Below are 13,622 nucleotides of genomic sequence, written 5' to 3' on the forward strand. Positions count from 1 at the left end.
ATTTGTCTCTGTTTGTTTCTAAGGTACTGTCACACCTTAGTGGGATAGGGGCGTTCTGAGTAGACACTTTTCCCGTTAACAAGCATAAGAAACAAAACCCCCAAAAACAACATTAACTATAATACAACGAAGTAAGAGAAAGGTTAACTAAGCACATATGGTGCACCACACTTCATCAGCTTTCGATACCTGGATTGATAATTTATGTAGAGCAATTTAGGACACTAAATTGACTAGACAAAAATCGTATCAGGTCAAACACTAAAATGTTACCCTTTGTTATCAGGAAATGCAAAATTTTACTTCATGAACAAAATGATGCCAACGTGACATAGGGAATATTTTTTAGTCATGTTTTTGTTGTTGAGATGGTGCCTTGTAAAGTGTACATTGAAAAATATGACAGGTAGTTGATGAAAATCACAAATCCCCCTTTAGCATGTCATGTTTTTTATCATCCAAACTTGAATTTTTTCTCCGAAAATGCATTAGATTATAACATTTACAATCCCATGTTGTAGTAGTGTTATTCTATCTCATGTTCCTCATACTTATCTTCTCACCATGTGTAGATGCTTCATATTCAAGTGTGGTTGAAAGGGTTCATCCCTATCTATTGTATCAGTTTCTCATTCAATAACATTTCTTCTTCTACCGAAATGAACAAGGACTTCATGTATTCCCTTCCAAAAGAACATGCATTCCTTGTTAGAGAAAATAATATCTCTCATGGCATTGATCCAAGGTCTCTCAAAAAGGCACCATATATGCTTTTGTTGCCAATTTTAACACTTCAAATGCCATTCATATCTTGATACCATATGCCTTATTTTTCATTATGGTTAATTTTTTAATTAGTGTACAACTATAATGGTTGGATACTCTTACCAGAACATCACTAGGCTATAATGAGGGTTTTCCCATCTGATGCTAAAATAATGAGGAGATGAGGTTTAGTTTTTCTCTTTGCTATATTATCACATTAAGGATATTATTTTCCATAACTAGCATAGGAATTTGAATTTATTGGCAAAAAATGAACTTATTTGTCTTACGTGGACTTCTTTTGAGTTACCATATGTTAGGCCCAAGAAGGCGTCTTAAAAGAGCTTCCACTTTCTCTTGTTTTGGCTCATCTTGAGCTTGTTGTAGTCACTACAATCATTCCTATACATTCTCTTGTTGGAATTTTCTTATTTTCACATGATGTCTTGCCATGTTTATTCATTTATCCTTTCTTATTTGATCATTGGTGGCCAAAATGGCTACTTTATAAATTCCCTTTGGGTGCTTAAATTCTTGTGTTCCTATTGTTCCTTCCCATTGGGTTGTATCCTAAGGTTTTCTTCCAAATTTATTTTTCTTGCCATTATTTGCTTTCCATTTTTTCTTGCTCTTGATAGATGTATGTAACTTTGCAATTCTTCCCCTACAACTCCTTTAATATATTTTGACAATGGTTATTATCATGATTGGCCACCCCATAGTTGGAACAATCCATGACCCCTTGTATACTATAAATACCATGGATGGTTGAATGTCCCCATTATCCACATGTAAATATTTCAACCATTGTTCTGACTCTTACCAAGAATGGTTGGACGTATTTTTTGTCCTACCTAAATTGAACCTAGTCAAATTTCTTGAGTCTTTGTCTTTTGGTTCAATGTCCCTTAGTTTATTCTTTTTTTGTTCTTTAGGTGCCTTCATTTTTGCATATTCGTGTTTTTTTATGCCTACTTCCAACTGCTACCTTCATTTTCCTTTTTACATTTCTTTACTTGGATTTTACTGGCCACTAGTTTGTTTTCCATGTATATTGCATATTGGACTTCATCTTTATAATTCACTGGATTTTTTTCCCTAACATGTGCTTGGACGGTGTCAAGTAGTCGTAAGATAGACATCTCAATCTTATTCTTCTTTGTTGCATAGAATATGAGACACCTATTGACATCTCTTGTAGAAATTCCATGTAGATTCAAATTGCTTATGTAATTTTCTAAAACAAAAGACTTGAATCTACTCTACTCATTAGTAGAAACAATTAATCAATCGAGAAATCACAACATAGACATGAGACAAGATTCAATCACATATGCTCAGATATTTATCTAAGGGGGAAGCAACTTCTCAAAACCCCTTCCTATTTGTATTTGCATTAGTCAGAAAATATGAGAAGATTACATTGCTCTGCTCAAGCCCGAGAAACCTCTGCACTATCTCTATCTATCTCACAGCTTCCTAGACAAGAATTGGTTAATACTTAACCAATTTTATGCTTGCACAAGTCCCTATTTCCTTGCATTGTTTCCTTGGGAATTTGCCCCTATTAATTAGGGAAATTCCTCAATTAGAATTGCACAATCCTCATATGCCTTCCTCTGACTACATGCACCACCTGTACAATTTGGATGATTATACAACTTATAGTAAACTTCCCTTGAACTCCAATCTCAACTGGGTAACTCTCAAATCTGACATGCATGAGGTATTTATGAGTGAATCATCAGTTAACTGGTTGAACACATGAATCAGCACCCCACTGTTTGACCTCCTACTAGTTCCTCCATCAGTTGGAGCTAGTTTCACTGACTTTAACTCAGTTAAACTAAATTAATTAATTACAACTCAAAATAAACTCAACCAAGGCTCCTATAAAGTAGGAGACACTCTAAATGAATCAAGTTAGACCCTCAACTCGAATTAATTGAGCCAACTAAGTGAAACTAACTTAGTTAACTCATTCTTGTTGTCTTGTGATGTGGAATTATGATTTTCTCCTAATTTAATTAAAGGGAAAATTAAATTAGGATTTTGTTGTTGCCATTTTCAACACTCCCTCTTAACAAGAAAGGGATTCAAATCTACCATGATCCAACACCTTTGGAATGTATTGCATGCAACACCTCTCACTATTGTTGTTGCTACTACAACATTTGCAACTAAGAATAAAAAATAAATAAAAATAATCACTTAATCAATCTGCAACTGTCTACCGGGAAAAAAAATTGTTGTTGACTCTGCTACTTAGCCTCTTGCTATGTTGTCAACTCTGCTCTACACTCCTTCATATCTAACTGACATTGATCCTCCTACTACTAAATAGTGTGGGCCCCCATAGCAAGGTAATGATCCATGAGACAAAAGCACCTCAATATATCCTACCCAAATTTCTGCAACTCTTGGGACTATTGCTTCACATCGCCCCACCTCACACCTGGAGGTATGGTTGCATGTGCTCCCTTTTCCCGCTTGGCTCGAAATTTCCCCCTACTGGAGGTCTTTGATTTAGTGGATGTTTGCATATGTCTCCTCTTTGCTTCTCCATTTGTGGTTGCTCCACAACTTGCTAAGGCTACTTCTAAGGCTCCATTTTGAGAGGTAAGTCATGTTCCCTCTCAACCACCAATTCTATAACCTTTTCCTTACTCCTCAAGGATTTTCATGAATCTTCAACCTTAATTGCATGTAGGTTCTTGACTCACACACTGATTTGCTTCACCTGTCTTGTGGTGATGTGTCCTAGAAAACCTTCCCTTTGCTAAATATCACATCATAGCCACTGTCTTTGGAATACCACAATGGAAACAAGATTCTTCTTTAGTCCCGGAACAAACATCACATCCTTGAGCCTAAGAGGGGAGCCAAACTCCCTCTAAAAAGTAACTGTACCAATACCAGTCGTGTTATACCTTCCGTTATCTCCAAACTTAATGTTATGCTCGAGGTCTTTCTCATCCACGTCACTGAAGAGATCTTTATTCCCCGTCATGTGGAATGATGCACCACTATATAGATACCACATGCTTCCCATTATTGTGCTTTCCATGCATGCAATGAGAGTAAAATCAAGCTCGAATTTTGAAGCTAAAGCTTCACCTGTTGCTGCTACTGCATGCTCCTTCTTGCTTGCCTTCTTCTGTGGACATTTCATGGCATAGTGTCGGAATTCATGATAGTGAAAGCACTTGATATTGGACAAGTGTTTCTTCTTTCCCTCCTCTACTTAGGACTTCTTTACCTTGGATTTATTTCCTTTGTTGAATAATGCAAGGTCCTCTTCCTCTTCTTTGAATGAGGTCCCATCTCGATTGTCATGCCATATTTCTTCTTGTACTAGATCGGACCATAACCGCTCCCAACTTGGTAGTTTATCTCTACCATTAACGGAATCTTGATAACTATGCTACCTCTTGGGAAGACCCAAAAAAGCTAGAGCTACCAAATCTTCTTCAGGGACAGTCACACCGACCCCACCAAGTTCATTATGACATTGTATAAACTTGCTCAAGTACTACAGAATTGTGTCATTCTTTGTGCATATTGATGCTTCGAAGCTTTTTCTTGAGTGTCAGCTTCTTGTGGTCACTATTGTTCTCAAACAAATATGTCAGTGTTTTCCACATCACGAATGGAGTTTCTTTCCCATGGAGATTTGAGACAATATGATCTCGAACTCCCTCCAATATAATCCTCCTCGCTTTAGCTACATCCTTCTTTCACTGAGTGAGATGTTGGGACTCAACTGATTGGGGTTTAAATACATTTTTGTTTATGTAATCTAGTAGCCTGTTATCATCTAATTTTGCCTCCATATGGATCTTCCATGCCACAAAATTTTTGGTTCCTTCCAAAAAATACTCGAGCCTGAGTCTGGTGGAAGTCATCTTCCCAATGTTGGAGAAAACCTGCAACACTGATGTTGTAATTTGAACCTCCTACACAAACTTTGAATTCTCTTGTCTAGTGTGATTCTAGCTCTGATACCATGTATAAATTCCTTGTAGATTCAAACTGCTTATGTAATTTTCTAAAACAAAAGACTTGAATCTACTCTACTCATAAGTGGAAACAATTAATCCATCAAGAAATCACAACATAAACATGAGACAAGATTCAATCACATATGCTTAGAGATTTATCTAAGGGGAAAGCAATTGCTCAAAACCCCTTCCTATTTGTATTTACATTAGTCTGGAAATATGAGAAGATTACAATGCTTTACTCAAGCTCGAGAAACCTCTACACTATCTCTATCTCTTTCATAGCTTCCTAGACAAGCCTTGGCCAATACTTAACCAATTTTATGCTTGTCCAAGTCCTTATTTCCTTGTGTTGTTTCCTTGGGAATTAGCCCCTATTAATTATGGAAATTCATTAATTGGAAGTGTGCAATCCTCATAGGCCTTCCTCTAACTGCATGCATCACCTACATAATTTGGATGAGTATACAACTGATAGCACACTGCCCTTGAACTCTAATCTCAATTGGGAAACTCTCATATCTGACATGCATGAGTTATTTATGAGTGAATCATTAGTTAACTGGTTGAACACTTGAAGTAAAATCCCACTGTCTGGCTTCCTACTAGTTCCTCCATCAATTGGAACTAGTTTAACTGACTTTAACTCAGTTAAACTGAATTAATTAATTACAACTCAAAATAAACTCAACTAGGGCTCCTATGAAGTAGGAGACACTCTCCATGACTCTAGTTAGACCCTCAACTCGAATTAACAAAGCCAACTAAGTGAAACTAACTTAGTTAACTCATTATTGTTATCTTGTGATGTGGAATTACAATTTTCTCCTAATTTAATTCAAGGGAAACTTAAATCAAGATTTTCTTGTTGCCATTTTCAACATCTCTCAACCCATCATCATATTAGGTTATTGGTTTCCTTATCAGTTGAAATATATTTCTAAGTTGTGTGAAAGTGAGTGGTTTATCCCCTAGATACAATCACTCTTCCACATCTACTCATGTCTTGAAAAGTTTATCTCTTTCACAATTTTGATACCATGTTAACATTGCATTTCCAAGCATGCCTTTAAAAATAGTCCATTGACTTTTCTTTGTGAGCCCATCCATTTTTTTTCCAAAATGACTATATAAGGAAAAGGTTATCATCTCCATTTGTGGATCCATCAAATAACGGTATCAACCCTCTATGAAGGCCAATATGACTGGTTCTTTCCAATCTAGTTCTTCAAGGTTTATTGAGAATGTTTCTTATTCCATGTGTCAAGTTTCTTTTTGTTGGTCCTCATGATGTTCCTCATTATTTTCCTCTCAACGTATATCATCCTATGTGGCTTGGCTCTAAGTTTTCAGTGACAATTTTTTGTATTTTTGTTGCTTCCATGGGGAGAAAAGTATGGCTAAAGATTTATTTTCTCACCAGGAATATTATCAGAGTTCACGAGTAAGATAGTAGATCCTATTTATTAACGATATGATTTTCCGTGTTACACAAGGAATACAAATTCACTAGAAGGTAGTCCAAACATTTGATACTACAATGTCATAAAGGTCAAATGCTTGGTTTCAATCTCCATATAAACCATGTTCCATATATATTGCATACATTCCCATCTAACATGAGATGATGAAAAATCATTTTCTTACAAGTGACATTTAAAATATGTAGTGAGAAAACCTCAATGTTGAGGAAAAAACCCACTTCTCAATGGTGTTTAAATTTCTTATCTTAAAGGGTTATTACAATTTATGGTAGCTCCTCCACTTCTCCAAAATCACAATACATAATATTTTCAATCATATCTCAATCCAACCTATTTCACAATAAAATGCTACTTCTATTGTTTCTCCCATCCCTTTTCTATTTATATCTTTGATTACTCGCATCAGTCATTCCAATATCTAAGCAACTAACTTTGAGGCTTGTTTTGGTTGACAATTCAATGTTTCTTGTCCCTAGTTAGGTCCTTTTAGCTCTATTATCCCCAACACACTCTCACTAGCTTTGTATTGGTATTGTTGCTTGTTGCCTTCATTGGTGCTTTGCCATTGTTACTACCTCTTGCACCCTTGCTAGCTCCGTCCTAAAATAGATACCTTGTGTATTTCTTGGTGCTTCATCTTGACATAGCTACTAATTTAATTAGCCCAGTTAATCTACAACCATAGATAATGCAATCAACACTAAAACCCTAAGAAACCCAGTGACTTTCTTTCATTCTCTTCTCTTCCTCTCTCCCCCTTTGAGAGTTTCTCAGTTTTACCTTAAAACCAAGTGGAAAATCCACTATCTCCTTCCTTCTTGTGGTAACATGGTGCCTCACTCTAATTATCATGTTATATTAGAGATGTCAAAGAAGCCACAACCTCCCTTGCAACTTATCACATCTGAAATCCCCTAGTGGGGGATTAACAAGTGACGTGAATTTGATATTTAGACCAGGAAAGGGAACTGATCCCTTTGACAAAATAAAAGGAAGCAAGGTAGTTAACATCATTGGAGCCTATATTAGGCTAAATTGAATTTGTTGAATGATATGAACCTTGCGCCCTAAAAATTATAATAAACCAATAATTATAGTCCATTTCGAAGGGGCAACCTCCTTTTATAATCAATACAATGTATAAAACAATATTTGATGATTTTAAGGCTATGTCTCCTTAGTATATATAGGAGACAAATGATATAATTATAATAAAATGGTACCATGAAATGTTATAGCCTACATGACAATATAACAATATAAATGTAAACACTTAATATCCATCGCTTACTAAGGGGTTTTAGGGTTAGCATGGGGCTTATATAGTGCTTAACATGCAACCACCCCCTGGATTTCAAAGAAGTGTTGTACTAAACACTTGACCACTTGTGGGTGGTTCTGCATAAACAAATCATCTTCTCATGTTGCCTCTTCCACCCGTAGGTTCTTTCATTTGACGAGGTACTCAATAATTGCTCAACTTCTTAGCTACTTAATCCTTTTTTTCAAGGTTGTTTATGGTGTTAGTATGTTTTTCCCTTCTTTATTAATCTCTGGTAAAATAATTTGCATTAGGATGTTATTTCCCATTACCTTCTTTAAACAAGAAACATGGAAGATCGAATGTACATGTGAATATGGAGGCATCTCCAATTAGCCATACTTCCAATCCTCTACAACACCTTATAGTGGTCATAATACCTTGGTGCTAATTTATTTTCCTTCTTTCATTGCTCAAGGGACATCTATTTATATGGTTGTAGTCTCGCAAATACCTAATCCCCCACTTAAAATCCCCTTTCATTGCAATGTCGATATATTTGTTGTTTCATCCTATTTTATGTTATAACCAGGTTATCCTTCAATAGTTTGAGAACCTATTATTGGTGTCATAGGTGGTTCTCTACTACTCAAACCTTTACAGTCCCTTTCAAAGGTGATGTGATAGATGAAATATATATCCACAAAGTGCCATAAATGGTGACTTTTTTGTTGAAGTATGGAAGGATCTATTGTACCACCATTTTTCCAAGGGAAACCACTAGACCCATTGTGTCTATTTATCTTATGAAAAGCAACATATATTTTTGAGCTGCTTAATCCTTGTTTTTAAGGTTGTTTATGGTTTTAGAATGATTTTCCTTTCTTCATCAATCTCTAGTAAAATAGTTTGCACTAGGATATTATCATCAATTACCTTCTTTAAGCAAGAAACATGGAAGTTTGAATGTACACGTGAAGATGGAGGCAACTCCAATTGTAAGTCATGCTTCCATTCATATGCAACACCTTATAGTGGCCATAATACCTTGGTGCTAATTTATTTTCCTTATTTTGTTGCTCAGGGGACATCTATTTATATGGTTGTAGTCTCAAAAATACCCAATCCCCCACTTTAAATTCCCTTTAGTTGTGATGCCGATCTTCTTGTTGTTTCATCTTATTTTATGTTATAACCAATCTATCCTTCAATATTTTAAGAACCTCTTGTTGGTGTCATAAGTGGTCCACTACTACTTGAGCCTTTACAGTCCCATTCATGGGTGATGTGATAGATGAAAGACATATCCTCAAAGTGTTATAAATGATGACATTCTTTTATGAAGTATGGAAGGACCTATTGTACCACCATTCTACCAAGTTAAAACACTTGACCCATTGTGTATGTTTATCATATGCAAAGCAATGTAGATATCCTTCTAAACATTTATTCACAATCTTAGTTTTCCTATCAGATTGAGGATGGTAAGATGAGCTAGGAGCCAACTTAGTACCCAAACAATAAAATAATTCAATCCAATTTTTTCTAGTGAAAACTAGATCTATATCACTTACAATAATGTCTGGTATTCCTTGTAGCATTTTGATTGTTTTTTTATGAATTCTTCTGCCACTGTACTTACTTTCAAAGGATGGGAAAGATAACAAAAATGGGCATACTTTGTCATTCGATCTACCATTATCAAAATGACACTCTTTCATTTATATTTGGGTAAACATGTAATAAAATCCATTAAAACTTATTCCCAACATTGGCTTGGTATGACTAATTGTTGTAGAAGCCCTCGTGTCTTGATTGTATCTCCCTTATTTTGTTGGAATACCACAAACTTTTGCACATCTACTTTAAGATTTTCCCAAAAAAAAAAAAATCCTATGGTATATCTTCAAGAAACCTGAATGTCCTTCTATAGAAGAAGTGTGAAATTCCAAAAGGACCTTTAATTTGAGTTGAGAATTCTTACATAAGTATAAGCAATCTAGATACTACGATAGATCATTCTTCCATGTGAATTTTTCTACTACATCAGGGTCCTCTTGTAGTTTTTTTATTATCTTGTATACCTTCTCATCTTGCTTTCATTCTATCCTTGCTTCTCCCGCATAATAAAATTGTGGAATTACAATAGCACATAGTAAACCCTTTGTGTCTTCCTCTTTCCTCAAGGGTGAATCTACCACAATATTTTATTTTCCCTTTTTGTAGATAATTTCAAAGTCATAATCCAACATCTTTGTAACCCATTTTTATTGCTCTTCTAAAGAAAATCCTTCTTCCGAGAAGTACTTCAAACTATCATAATTTGTTTTTACTTTGAAGTGCCTTCTTATTAGGTATGGATTCCATTTCTTAATTGCACATAGCATGGCTAACATTTATTCTTCAATGGATGAGTTTCAATAAGTTATTTCCTATAAGTTCACTTCTTTCAAAGGTAAGGGGTCTTCCCTCTTGCATTAAAATTGCATTAATTCCATGTAATGAGGCATCACACTCTATAATGAAGGTTTTTGTGAAGTCAAGTGTTGTTAGGATGCAAATTGTACACATAACCCCTTTAACTTTTTCAAAAGTTCTGGTTGCTTCTTTAGTGTAAAAAATGTTTCCTTCTTCAAAAATTTTGTTATAAGTGATGTTATTTGACCATTATTCTTGACGAACTTGTGGTAATATCATGTCAATCCTAAGAATCCTCTGAGTTTCTTCAAGGTCTTAAGAATTGGTCATTCCCTTGTATCTTTGATTTCCTTATGATCCACTTTGAGAACTTCATGGGATACAATATGATCCAATTATTGAGCCCCAAAAGCACACTTGGAAGACTTTTCATATAGTTGTTGCTCTTCCAGTAGTCTTAAGACCATGTGAATATGTTTTACATTCTATTCCTTATATTTTCTATAGATTAGCATTTTATCAAGAAAAAATAACACAAATTTTCCAAGGAAGGGTTTGAAAATAGAATTCATAAAGCTTTGAAATGTTGAATGTGCATTTGAAAGTCCAATTGGCATAACCAAAAACTCATAATGACTTTCATGTGTTCTAAAGGCTATTTTGGGAATGTCTTCTTGCCTTATTATGATTTGATGGTATATAGAATGGAGATCCAACTAAGTAGAGAGAATTGTTCCATCTAGTTCATTAAATAATTCATTCATGATGAGAATAGGAAACTTATCTTTAATTGTCATTTTGTTGAGATATACGAGTTGTTTTTAATTTGGACATATACACCATGAACCATCCTTATTTTTAACCATCATTAATACTGAAGATAAAGCACTCTCGCTAGGTTGGATGATACTGGCCTCTAACATTTCTTGAACCATACGCTTAATCACAGTATTTTATGCATATGGATACTTGTAAGGCCTAATTTAAAGTGCTACACCTTTAGTTGCAAATGAATAACATGGTCATGATCTTGAGCAGGTGGAAGACCCTTAGGCATCTCTCTAAATGCTTTAGAATGATTGTTGATAACCTTTTGGAAAACCACTAGAGCACCAAATATAGATTTTTGAGCATCTAATGAACATGATTATGCAATTACACACTGGTGTCCATTTTTTAACAATTTTGTCATGCAATTAGATCTTATCACTTAACTGGGTTTCCCTTGGATACCTCTGTTGGAAATGCTACAGGGGGGGTGAATTAGTATTTAATAAATTTAAACAATTAAAGATCACATAACATTAACCAATAATATCACATCAAGTAAAACATATTCATATTACAAGGTAAGGGAAGCTACAACTTCTGGTTTATTAGCTACAAAAGAATGGTTACAACCTAAGGTTATTTACCAACAACTACTAAAAGGAGTTACAACCCCTGGTTTACTAGCATCCACTGGAAGGAGGCAATAACCTCCTAAAGAAATCTATTACTTCCTTCCCTAGCACAACCTTGACACCTTTAATAATAAAAGATAGAACAATAATTTGGGGCTCTGGTACTAGGGATAGTTACCCAATTACAATAACACTAAACAAACTCTACAAATATATAGTTTTTCCAGTGTTATCTTACTCAACCATCATTTCTCATCACTGAAACTCTCATTCTTAAACTACTACCACAAGCAAAAATCAATGTATCTCTAGTATGCCTTATGACCAACTTCTACTAGTCTCAAACTCGGTTTAGAACTATATAGGCTCTTGCACATAACACAGATTGTCACTTGCACCAAACCCTGTACGAGAACATATCAAACAAAATGCTAGAATCCCCCATCCTTCATGCACAATACTTGAGCAAGTATGCAACTACACTCATACTAATTCAGTCATGTATGGAAGTCATGCATCCATACATAAGGTTTTTAGCATTGGATTGAAACATACCCAAAACAATGAGCTCCATAAAAATTTGCACATGATTTTTTGTCAATGAATGTGATGAAATCAAAAACACTTTATCAAGTTATGTGATTGAATATCAATCACAAATGGCAATTCCATCTTGTCAAATTTCAATAGAACAAATTCACTTGTTGACCAAACGTGCCAAAATACAAAACTTAGATTTAGAATTGAAGCAACATTATTCACAAGACTTTTTATGTTTGAATGGACAAGAAATTGCAAGGTTACTATAAGAATTAATCTAACAATGTATGTTGGGTCATAGCATTCCTGTAGAATGTTGACGCAACTAATCTAGGAGTTTGCGATCTCTTATCATAAATAGAACCAGATGTTACCCTACACAAGCATCTCAGACAATGTCCTATCTTCATCCTACAACAACTTCAGAGAAGTTTTCTATATGTAGATCGATGCTTGAATCTACCATTTGAGTGCTCACGGGTTGAATTATTTATTGGATATTACAAGGGATTTAATTTACTGAGGCAACCTTAGTAAATTGCTTCAAAAAAAATTATGTCTATGTTGCAGTCGACTTAACCCACACATGTTCCACGTATAATGAAAATAGCCAATACAACGCACACATTATTCTTTTGTAGAGCCTATACAACTATAATACCTTTGGATGGAAACAGTTGACCCAATAAATTTTGTTGCTTGTGGGTGAATCCAAAAGTAGACTACCACTCATGTAACTACTTCATACTAGATGAATTAGTTGAGAGATCAAATTTCCTTCGACCGAGAAGGAAAGCCAAAGGGTAAGGGCGGTAGTCATAGGGAGACATTCATGTAATGTAAGGGTTTTTGGCACAAACAATGTATTGTATGTTAATGCTCCAGAGAGCAGACATTTATGAAAAGGCTAGTAAAACTTTCCAACTGATATATTCTTCAAGATATTGTCAATATTTATCATAGATTTTGTGGGAGTAGTCATGTAGGCGCCTTGTAAATAGTTGAATGAATACACATATACCTCTTCCAACTTGTTTCTCGACTTTACTATGCCATTATACATGATACCTCATCCATCTGTGAAATCTATTATATTATTTGTTGACATGCACATCATGTTAACCATGATTCACTCTTGACTTTGCTTTGAGGATTATTGTGTGCTTTGACATCAATGAATTTTGACTATGATTGGCCAACTCACCCTTTGAAATCAATGCTAGTTTCTTCCAACAATCTCCCCCTTTGTCATTGATGTTAACACTCATGATCCCCCTGTCGTCATGCTCCCCTTGTCTCCATGCTTCACTTCATGCACTTCTTTTTCTCTCTCCCCCTTAAACATCAATGGCAAAGGGTGTCTATCTTTTGTGGAGTTTCTCCCCTTGGTAATGTTCCTTCTTCGACATGTTTTCTTCTCCAAACCTTAGTGGGTTTTCCTTCTTGCCTAATCTGCTTAAGAGTCCACTTCATGTCACATCTGCAGCCTTATGCAATATGTCCAAGGTTATGGAATTTAAAGCATCACTACAAGGAAAATTCCTTCTAGCGGAGGTTATAATCGAGGTTTTTAGCATTACAAAACTAGCAAAAATTGTTAAAAAAATATCCGCTAAACATATGTTTGCAATAGTGGATGTTTTAGCTGAGGTTTTTATGGAACTTCATCACAACTAGAAACATTTGGGCGGTCGAAGGTTTTAGCGGATGTACTTTTTGCGGTGTGCTTCATGGAATAAGTAGCACTAGT

This window comes from Pinus tabuliformis, chromosome 4_2 (assembly GCF_031772625.1).
Source record: "Pinus tabuliformis cultivar Carrire ecotype Pingquan chromosome 4_2, CPIR1, whole genome shotgun sequence".
NCBI lineage: Eukaryota > Viridiplantae > Streptophyta > Pinopsida > Pinales > Pinaceae > Pinus > Pinus tabuliformis.